The sequence below is a fragment of the Panthera pardus genome, unplaced genomic scaffold (genome assembly GCF_024362965.1).
Source record: "Panthera pardus isolate Hobbes unplaced genomic scaffold, ASM2436296v1 HiC_scaffold_15, whole genome shotgun sequence".
Taxonomy (NCBI): domain Eukaryota; kingdom Metazoa; phylum Chordata; class Mammalia; order Carnivora; family Felidae; genus Panthera; species Panthera pardus.
In genome coordinates, this window is record NW_026526710.1 from 31,920,234 (window position 1) to 31,929,451 (window position 9,218).

A 9,218-nucleotide genomic window follows, 5' to 3' on the forward strand; every position below is an offset into this window, starting at 1 on the left:
GAGCGCGGCTTGGAAACCATAGCGCCCGGCGCGGGTGGAGTCTGCCTGGCCGTCGGCCTGGCGGGTGAGGGAGTGGGAGGGGCCTATATGCACCAGAGGGGCGGGGTCAGAGAGCGGGGGAAACAGTGCCGGCGGGGGCGGGGCCAGCCTGGCCGTGGGCGTGGCAGCTGAGCCGAGTGGGCGGGTCGACCTGCAGCGGTTGGTGGCCGTTGGCGCGGTGGTTGGTGGCCGTTGGCGCGGCGGTTGGGAGGGTTGTGAAATTTGGGGCTCACACCTGGGGTCAGGGTTATTCATATCCAGCTTGTGTCCGATTCTGTAGAAAGCAGGGAACCGCAGCCACCCCAAGCTACAATCAAGGTCTGCTTCAACGTGGGTTATTCCGTAAAGAGAGAGGCCAGACCACTGCGAGTCCTGAGAGGTGCGGGGGAGAGAAGCTTCGAACAGTGGTTTTTCACCAAGAGGTGTCGAAAGTGATTGCTGAGGCATCAGCGGGCTTGCTGGTGAAGCTAGTTGTCATCCTTTCATAATCTTTCAGTAGATTGGAGAGCGGAGTAAAAATAATTCTATTTACCCAGATGACCTTAGAGAGATAAAGCGATCAAGAGGGGACAGGAGTGTGTGCAGGCAGCGCTGGAACGGGCCCCGCTTATGTGGCCCCCTGATCTCTTAGTGGGAGTTTCTCAGAGACTCGGGAACTTGGGGAGAGGTTGTGGGCAGCAAAAGGACGCCCAGTCTCCAGATGGGGGCAGATGGGGGCAGCTGAGGGTGGTGGGGAGCCTGGGCTGTGGCCCCTCCAGCGGGAGGCTCCAGCCGTTTAGTGTGGAGTTGGGAGCAGACAAGCTCTCTTTGGGATTCGAGGTGTCCTATACTTTTTTTATTCTCTAGCTTCAGAGGGCACGGCCAGACCCAACAGATGGAAGCTGCGAGGAGACCAATTTAGACGTGATTGGGGAGGTAAGGATTGAGCTGACAGAACACCCCATTCCTGGGATTAGGCTATCACTGGCAGGGAAGGATGAGCCCCACGGTGGAAAGAGCATGGTTTTGGAAATGAGAAGTGTCTCTGCTTCTGGTTTTGAGTTGGTCATTTATTTCTACAAGGCTGCATTTCCTCACTTCTGAAATGTTGATAAGGATATTTTCCCTGCTACCTCATAGCCGTGGCGGAGGTTGACTTTGATGGCCGCTGTGAAAATGCTTTGCACAGTAAGGGTGACAAGAGCTAACAATTACTGACTCCCAGCTGAGAATATGAAGGGGTTTTCCACATGCAGTCTCATTTCATCCTTACATCAACTGTTTCTGGTAGGTATTGTTATTAGCCTCGTTCTACAAATGAAGAGACTATGGCTGCTATCAGAGAAGTTAAGTAATTTGCCCAAGGCTTTTCAGCAGGTTGGAGCAGAATCCAGGCCTCAATGTATTCAGACTGACCCCAGAGTCTATTCTCTCAGCACTGCACTATAAAACCTAAATCCTGTGGGTTTTGTTGTTGTTATCAGTATTTTATAGAACCAACTCCAAATTTAGGCAAGATACTGAGCTATATTTCCTCTAACTCCAACAGTGAGATTTGCTGATTCCAATAATCGACTCTACCTACACAGGCTTTTCCTTATTATAGCTTAATTTCTCAGCCTTAAGTAGCCTTTTTACCTATAAAAGAGTCCTGTCAACATGTAAATATCCCTTGAGGTGGGGGGAAAAGATTGAGGGGAGGTGCCTAGAAACAAAGAGATGAAAACTCTAGATTAAAAAGGGCATAGAGGAGAGTTCTGGGAAGATGTAATATTAAGCAATTTGTCTCTCAAATTGTCTATAATGAACGACCAGTTTTAATTTTTAAAAATTTCCTATCTGTAGTGGACTGATCTTTTCGTAAAATACTATAAAAATGATTTACTAGAAAAATGAAATGAAAAAACAGACATAATACATACCCAGTTTTCTGAATTAAAGACCACAGAATGAACCTGCATTTTATTAACCATAAGAATAAATAAAACAGGAAAAAAAGAATTTTAAAACCAGTGCACATTCATTGAAAGTATGGATACAGATGTGACAAAGAATCCCTACTATGCTTGTAGCATTTTTTTTCATTCCACAAATGTGTTTACTTCTTGTTAATTTATCTAAAATTAATTTGGGTTTGGGGCACCTGGGTGGCTCAGTTGGTTAAGCATCTGACTACGGCTCAGGTCATGATCATGGTTTGTGAGTTCGAGCCTCGTGTCGGGCTCTGTGCTGACAGCTCAGAGCCTGGAGCCTGCTTCGGATTCTGTGTCTCCCTCTCTCTCTATCCCTCCCCTACTCACACACTGTCTCTCTCTCAAAAATAAACATTAAAAAATTTTTTTTTGAAAGCTCATTAGAGAAACTAATCTCATAGAGGTATGTTGATTGCAGTGTAAGAGGAGGTTAATTTCAGCAAGTTCAAGATACTCATTTTTAACTTAGATCCAAAATGAAAATTTTCACAACTCATTTTCAGTCCATCAACTAGTTCCACAATTTATTTCATAGTTATATTTCAACTACCTTTTATTGAAATCACCTTTCAATAAAAGGCAGAACCATGATTTTCTTACATATGCCTGTTCTTGTAATGAAAAGATAAAATTTAAAGCATTTTGTCAAACTTGTAAGATGTAACTTTGCTGATTGGCAATATTAAGTTCATCACCTACTTCACTGACAGTCATTATTAAGTGATGGAACATGTCAAAAATCTGTAAAGGTATATTCTTCCAAGCTTTTATTTTTCCCTTTCAAACAGGTATTTACTGGCAAAACATGTTGCCATACTTCTTTGCATGGAAGTATAAAAACCATTAAAATACTGAAGATAGCAGCAAATAAGCAAGACTATCTAATGTACACTTTAAAAAATTAGAACCAAATTAGCTTCTTATTTTGTAGAAACCTATGACACGAATTTGCCTTACAGTTCAGACATTCTTGACACAGCTTTCTTTCTCCATAAAGATCCTAATTCAGCATGTGGTACCTGTCATGATTCAACTTCCATATTATTACATTTTTTATAATTTTAATTTATAATTTTAATTTTACACTTTTATAATAATCTTCAATTTACATTAGTTTTTGCTGCATCACTAAGCATACTTTTTAGTGAAGCTGACATTTTTCATAGCAAGACGTTTCTCCATGAAGGGAGTTGGAGACTGATTATGGTCAGTTGCAAGCTCTCCATCTGGGTAACTTACAAAGTGCTTTTCTCTCATTGCAGGGGTCCCATCAGAGCACGTTCCTACTCAAAACTTAAACTCCAAGCACATTTGTTGACAATGTAATCCTTCATGGTTTTCTTCAGTACAGAGTTGGTTGCTTTTAGCAATAAAGCTAGGTGGGGGTGGGGAGAGGGGCGGGGAGAATCCTACCATTTTACTATTGTGTTCAAATTAATTCATTTTAGCAAGATCTGTGTGGCTGCCAAGTTGCAGTGAAAAACAGGCAACATTATGTATTTTATGGTTGGTCTTAATTCTTAACAGCCGGTTTCTGAACTCATGTGATTGGAAAGTGATTCTTGAGCCCCATTTTTTTCCTGTGTTTCACCTAATGCTTCTAAGCAAGCATCTCTGATGCAATCATTTGCTAATCTTCCAGTAATTATCAGTGGATTTTTAGTTTTAGCAGCCTGAGGAGCAGTTTTCTCGGAAGCCCCCAAAAGCTTTAATGCTTATAGTGTAATACGGAGCATTTGCTCTGTCAGCCTCTTGATTCAAAACTCTCTTTCTCAAAGACTTCTTTTTTGTTTTGGATTTGTTTGGTAAGTAAATGTCACTTAAGGATCCGTTTCATTCACGACTCATTAGTACTTTTCCATAAATCACATTATGGTTTTAGCACTTTGTCAGACAAATTTACTTGCCTAGTACAGCTACCAAATATGTGTGTATTTACATTAAAAGTCATAATTAAAAGTCAAAATGATTATAACAACGATGTTGGATTATAGCTGACAAATCTTAAAATGATAGGAAGCGTGAGGCGGTCCTCCTGTGCACAAGTATACAGCCCCTGTCACATGCATGTACCACTCAAGTTCTACCCAAACTGCTCTGTATCGTATTCAATGAGTTGAGTTCATCAATCATGTCCTGGGGCTTTGGGGAAATATATCACATTATTACATACACATTTCTTAAAGCTTCCTCCTGTTCTTTCTGCCTACATTGTGTTGGACTTTGTTGTTGTTGTTGTTTTTAACTTTATCTGTTGAAAGAGAGAGAGAGCGAGGGGGTCGGGAAGGGGCAAAGAGAGAGACGGGAAGAGAGAGAATCCCAAGCAGACTCCTAGCTGTCAGCGCAGAGCCCGATGTGGGGCTCGATCCCACAAACAGAGCCAAAACCCAAGAATTGGATGCTTACCCAACTGAGCCACCCAGGCACCCCTGCAGACCGCACTTTGAATAATATTGTCCTGGAATTGATGATTGGCACTTGTCAAAAATGCTAACCTCTGCTGGGTACCAAATGCTTACTTGGCAATAGAGGAGAAAAGATATGTCAGTTCTTGCTCTAGTCTCGCTCAGCCCCAATGATTGGGTGTGTCTTCTTGAAAAGCTACATTTACTTCATCTCAGGGTTATCTTTGTTAGCTGCCAGTCAAGAAAAGCTACAACATCCAATGGGATGTAAACATCACGCTGGATTTTCATACCACCTCAGAGAATGGCCTCGTTCTGGATATCAGCATTGCCAAAGTGGATGCCATTGTATTAGAGATTATAATTGGCAAGGTGGGCGCTTAATATTCAGGATTTTTTTCTCCCTACCACCAGTAACCGAGCAGTTAGGAAACATTAGACATGCCTAGTACCAAATCCCAATCATCTACTCTGATGGAGTGGGAAAGGTCTAACCACTAATGTCGAGCTGATAAAACACCTTTTAGTGCCTTTGATAGTACAGAAGCTGTGTCATTCCACTGCTCCTGCCCAGCAGCCCAGACCCTGACCTTGTGGAAGTGGAAGAAGAATCTCAAATTCTGTCCTCAGGCAGAGCAGGCTGTCCAAAGTGAATATTGGTGAACACCCTTCCGGTCAGCAAAGGAGGAGGGCGGGACATGGAAGGACGGACGATATGTGCATGATTTCATCCGTTTGGGACTCCACGCTCCTGGAGGGAAGGAATAAGTTTGTTAATGGTTTTGTACAGTGCCCTGCGTGACAGTCATTACATCTATGAGGTCTCCACAGACAGTGAAGTGATTTTTCTAAAATAGTAATTACATCTCTCCTTTCGAGTTTCACAGATTAATCCGTAAGACCTGCCCATCATCCTCTTAACAGTATCTGGGGCTTTCATAGTTACAGCTGTTCACAAAGCCTCTTGTGAAAAATACTTTGCAAATGTACTTTCCTTTTGAGCCTTTCCAGAAACACAGGGCAGAATGGCCCGCTTTTACATTTTCCAGCCTAATGGTAGAGGCTCTGAACACAAAACAGATCTAAATTTCTTTTTTCTTTCCCAAAGCTTATAAGCTTTTTCTTAAAAAAAAAAAAAAAGAGAGAGAGAGAGAGAGAAATAACATCAAGGAAAGTAATCTATATGGCTCTTTGCTCTCTGGAAACAAATAGAACATGAATAGAATACGATACCACCAGACAGATATCACATGCATGAAAGAGATGCATTTCAGTGATTCTCAGCAAGGGGCGGTTTTGTCCCACAGGGGACATTTGTCTGGAAATACTTTGGTTGTCACAACTGAGGGAGAAGGGGCCGTGCTACTGGCGTCGAGTGGGTAAAGACCAGGGAGGCTGCTAACCAGCCTCCCACGCCCAGAAGAGCCTCCCATGACACAGAACTAGCGGGCCTCAAAGGGCAATAGTGGCAGGTAGCGAAACCACGATTTAGTTACACCTTCAAATTTTCTTCGAAGCTAATGCTTTTGTGGACTTATTTCTAGAACTTGTTAATCCCTGACATTTTATCCTTTGGGGCTCCGTTCTATGGGTAAGTCTTGCCAAAATAAGCCTTTTTCCAGTTTCCCAAATAAAGTGTAATTGTAAAGGGTACAATTAAAAAAATTTTAAAGATACAAAGAAGTACCCGATGGGAGTATGCTAGTACTCCTACTTCTGGGAGCTTTTAGAGAAGTAGATTATAATACGAGCCTTACAATTTTCAGGGGAATCTTCTGATAAAGGAAGACCGCTTCAGGGAACAAACACACCCCCAAATGAGAAGGCATCAGTATACCAGAAACCCGCGCAGTCTGAACAGACACGGAGTTCTTACGGATCGTCAGGTCCTCTGAGGTCGCGGCTGGGCTTTAATGCTGGCCTTACCCTCAGTCTCCTGTATTTCATCACTGTATCCCCACCTCCGCGGTCACAGCGGAACCTTCAATAGCCTCATGCCCACCGGCGAGCTTTTTGAGGAGCACCGAAGTGTGAGGAACTCTTTCGCAAATTGTGTTCGTTCTTCCACAGACCAGGCCCAGGTATTGACCTGGGACTTCCGTTCTCCTCTGTGTGTGGATTTTCCTGACTTCAGACAATTGTCCTTGGTAGACCTCAGTGACAGCTGATTCAGGATCGGTGATGAGCTGGTCGTAGCTGACACAGGCCGAAAAGAATTCCTATAGTAAATGTGAGAGTTCACGCAGTTTCTCCAGATGGGGCTTGGAGAGTTTGTTTCATTAGTAGGTTTTTAAGACTGTCTTTGCTCTTCATGAACGCTGGCATGTCATTTCCTCTTCAGACAAAACTTCTGCCTCTGGTGCATGTAGCTCTATCGTGGGGTATTGGGGGAAGCAGGCTAGCTTCAGGTGGAGGCTTCTGGCATGTCATTTCGCACCTCTGTGTCCTGATATGTCTTCTTTTACTGGTTTATTTTGATCAGTTTATCTTGAGCAAGTGTTCCTCACTAAAGGAAGATGGATAGAGCATTTTCCCCCAGAGGAGGCAGCAGCCACGTCTCCTCTGGGGAAGAATCCATGATCGGTCTGGTTTGGAGGGCACCATCAAGCACTCTACCCCAGGGGCCAGCCAGCAAGTGTGGGCATCTGCAGGGGCCCTCTTCTGATCCAGGTGAGCGCTGGAGTTTCCCCGTTCATTTCCAGAGTCACAGAAGGCAGACATCCTTGCGAGGGTTGTCTGAGCAATGTCCCCCTTTGCCAAATGGAAGGCCAGGGGCTCTGTCTAGCAACTTTATGCAAGCCCAAGATGCAAGAGAGCACAAAATGGGAAGACTTTCTAAAAACCCTTTCTTTCCTAATTTTAGGCCTTTTTATAAGACTATGCATGCCGATTTTTGTTGGGAAAACATGTTTAAGAAACTTACCCCTCTTGGGGACTGAAATCTGTGTGGGTGGTTTAAACTGTCTGCTTTCTTGACCCACTGTGCTGGTGGTTGGAAGCAGTTTTCTTTGTTTTTTTTTTTTTAAATATTTTTGAGAGAGAGAGAGAGTGAGCAAGCAGGGGAAGGGGCAGAGACGGGGACAGAGGATCTGAAACGGGTTCTGCTCTGATAGCAGTGAGCCCAATGTGGGGCTTGAACTCATGAACCACAAGATCATGACCTGCACTGAAGTCAGTCACTCAGCTGACTGCGCCACCTGGGTCCACACCGGGAGCAGTTTTCTGTGTGGACGGCGTTGACCACACCGTCTCTCTGGAAGGAGCTCATACTTCCTGTTGCAGAATTGTTCTATAGCAGTAACAAAAGTTCCTCTGTATCTGTCAAAGGCAATGTAAACTTCATCTCTTCTAACACCTATAGCAGTTGCAGGGAAGATCAGATAGGGTTCTTTTTGTCTAGCGCTTCAAGTTTCATTCCCCTCTTAAATTATTTAAGGCTGGCTTTGGTAGTTGCTTCCTAAAGAAGGTCAAATTGTGGTTTCAGATCCATTTAGAATTCATAAAAGGAACATTGGCTGAGCTGACACATTCATCTGGAACTTGAGGAAGGCTAAAGCAAAGCCCTATTTATACCCCCACGTGTCCCAACAGGTTGTGTGTCCAAGCAACCTATAGGCCTCCTAAAGTCATTTCCATTGTCACTGTGATCCAGTGCTAACTGTGATCTGGCACCTGTAATTCCGACGACTGTAGCAGTACATGCTGAAGAAACAGTGTGAAGGTAACACACTTCCCTTTCAAACCAGCTTTGAAATCGTTAGCCTGAGGCATCTTGTACTGTCTGAAATACTGGGAAGGAGCACACAAAGATCCTGCCTCTTTCCAGAAATTGTTCCACTGGAAATTATCATTTTTCACAGGAGATATTCTCGATTGTCCTTCTTGACAGTCTAATGATCTTAATATTTTCCCTACGGTAAGCCTTTTCTGGCGTTTTCTCATTAATGGCAGTGGGCAAAGCACGGCTCTCTCCCAGGGTCCATTTGGCATGGGAATTCAACGTACCGCCGCCATGTTTCAGGGTCCAAGCACAGAGCCCAGGCCTAATGTTTTTTACAGCTTTACTGAGGTATAATTGACATACAATAAACTTCACATATTTAAAGTGTACAGTTTGATGTGTTTTAGCATGCGTATACCTCCCTGCAACCATCACCACATTCAAGATACTGGACATATCACCCCCAAAGGTTTCCTCATGCCCCTTTGCAACCCCTCTCTTCCCACCCTCCTCTTAAACCTCTAACACGCTATTTCAAAGTTGAAGACAAAAAGTGGGAAAGCTACGCTTCCCATTCAGCAAGTCTGGTATAATCCCAGCTCCGAGACAAGGTAAGGAAATTATGACATTTACAGAGCCAATGTTACTTTTGGATCCAGATGTGAAGATCCTCAATGAAATACTGGTTAATTAATCAATTATGGAAAAAAACAGGACCCATTACAATTGTATCCCATAGACTTCCCTTTTTATTCTCCAGTGTATTTTTTCACTAAATCTTTGTTCATTTTTCCCCAGTTTTTCTTCCAGTTTCCTCACAGTTTTAGCTTTAGTTGATATTCTCATTTTATCCTGACATTATAAAACAAGATGGCTATTTTCTCATAAGCTCCTGGAGGGGAAATGTGTGCTAGATGAAGAATGGTTGCTAGCTGGTAGCAATCACCCACGTTTCAAAATGAAAGGAGCAGAGCAATGAAAGAAGTTATATTCAATTACAATTTTCTTAGTCCCTTCTATTGCTCGTCAATCCCTCGAGTCCCCGAGAAATACCACTGAAGTTGTCAAGGCATTCATTTCCCAGGTACTTCGATTTGTGTC

At 43.4% G+C, this 9,218-nt stretch overlaps 1 long non-coding RNA gene across 5 annotated transcripts; it reads left to right on the forward strand.

Annotated features, from left to right (window-relative positions):
• The first annotated feature begins 232 nt into the window (after positions 1 to 232).
• Positions 233 to 6,650, forward strand: LOC109248657 (uncharacterized). Of its 5 annotated transcripts, XR_008422222.1 has the most exons (5): positions 233 to 418; positions 892 to 954; positions 1,159 to 1,305; positions 4,936 to 5,113; positions 6,163 to 6,650. It is a non-coding gene; the product is annotated as an uncharacterized LOC109248657 (long non-coding RNA). The 5 variants fall into 5 exon arrangements; XR_008422219.1 differs by lacking the exon at positions 1,159 to 1,305 and having other exon boundaries at positions 4,628 to 5,113; XR_008422221.1 differs by lacking the exon at positions 1,159 to 1,305 and having other exon boundaries at positions 4,628 to 5,045.
• Positions 6,651 to 9,218: the final 2,568 nt, after the last annotated feature.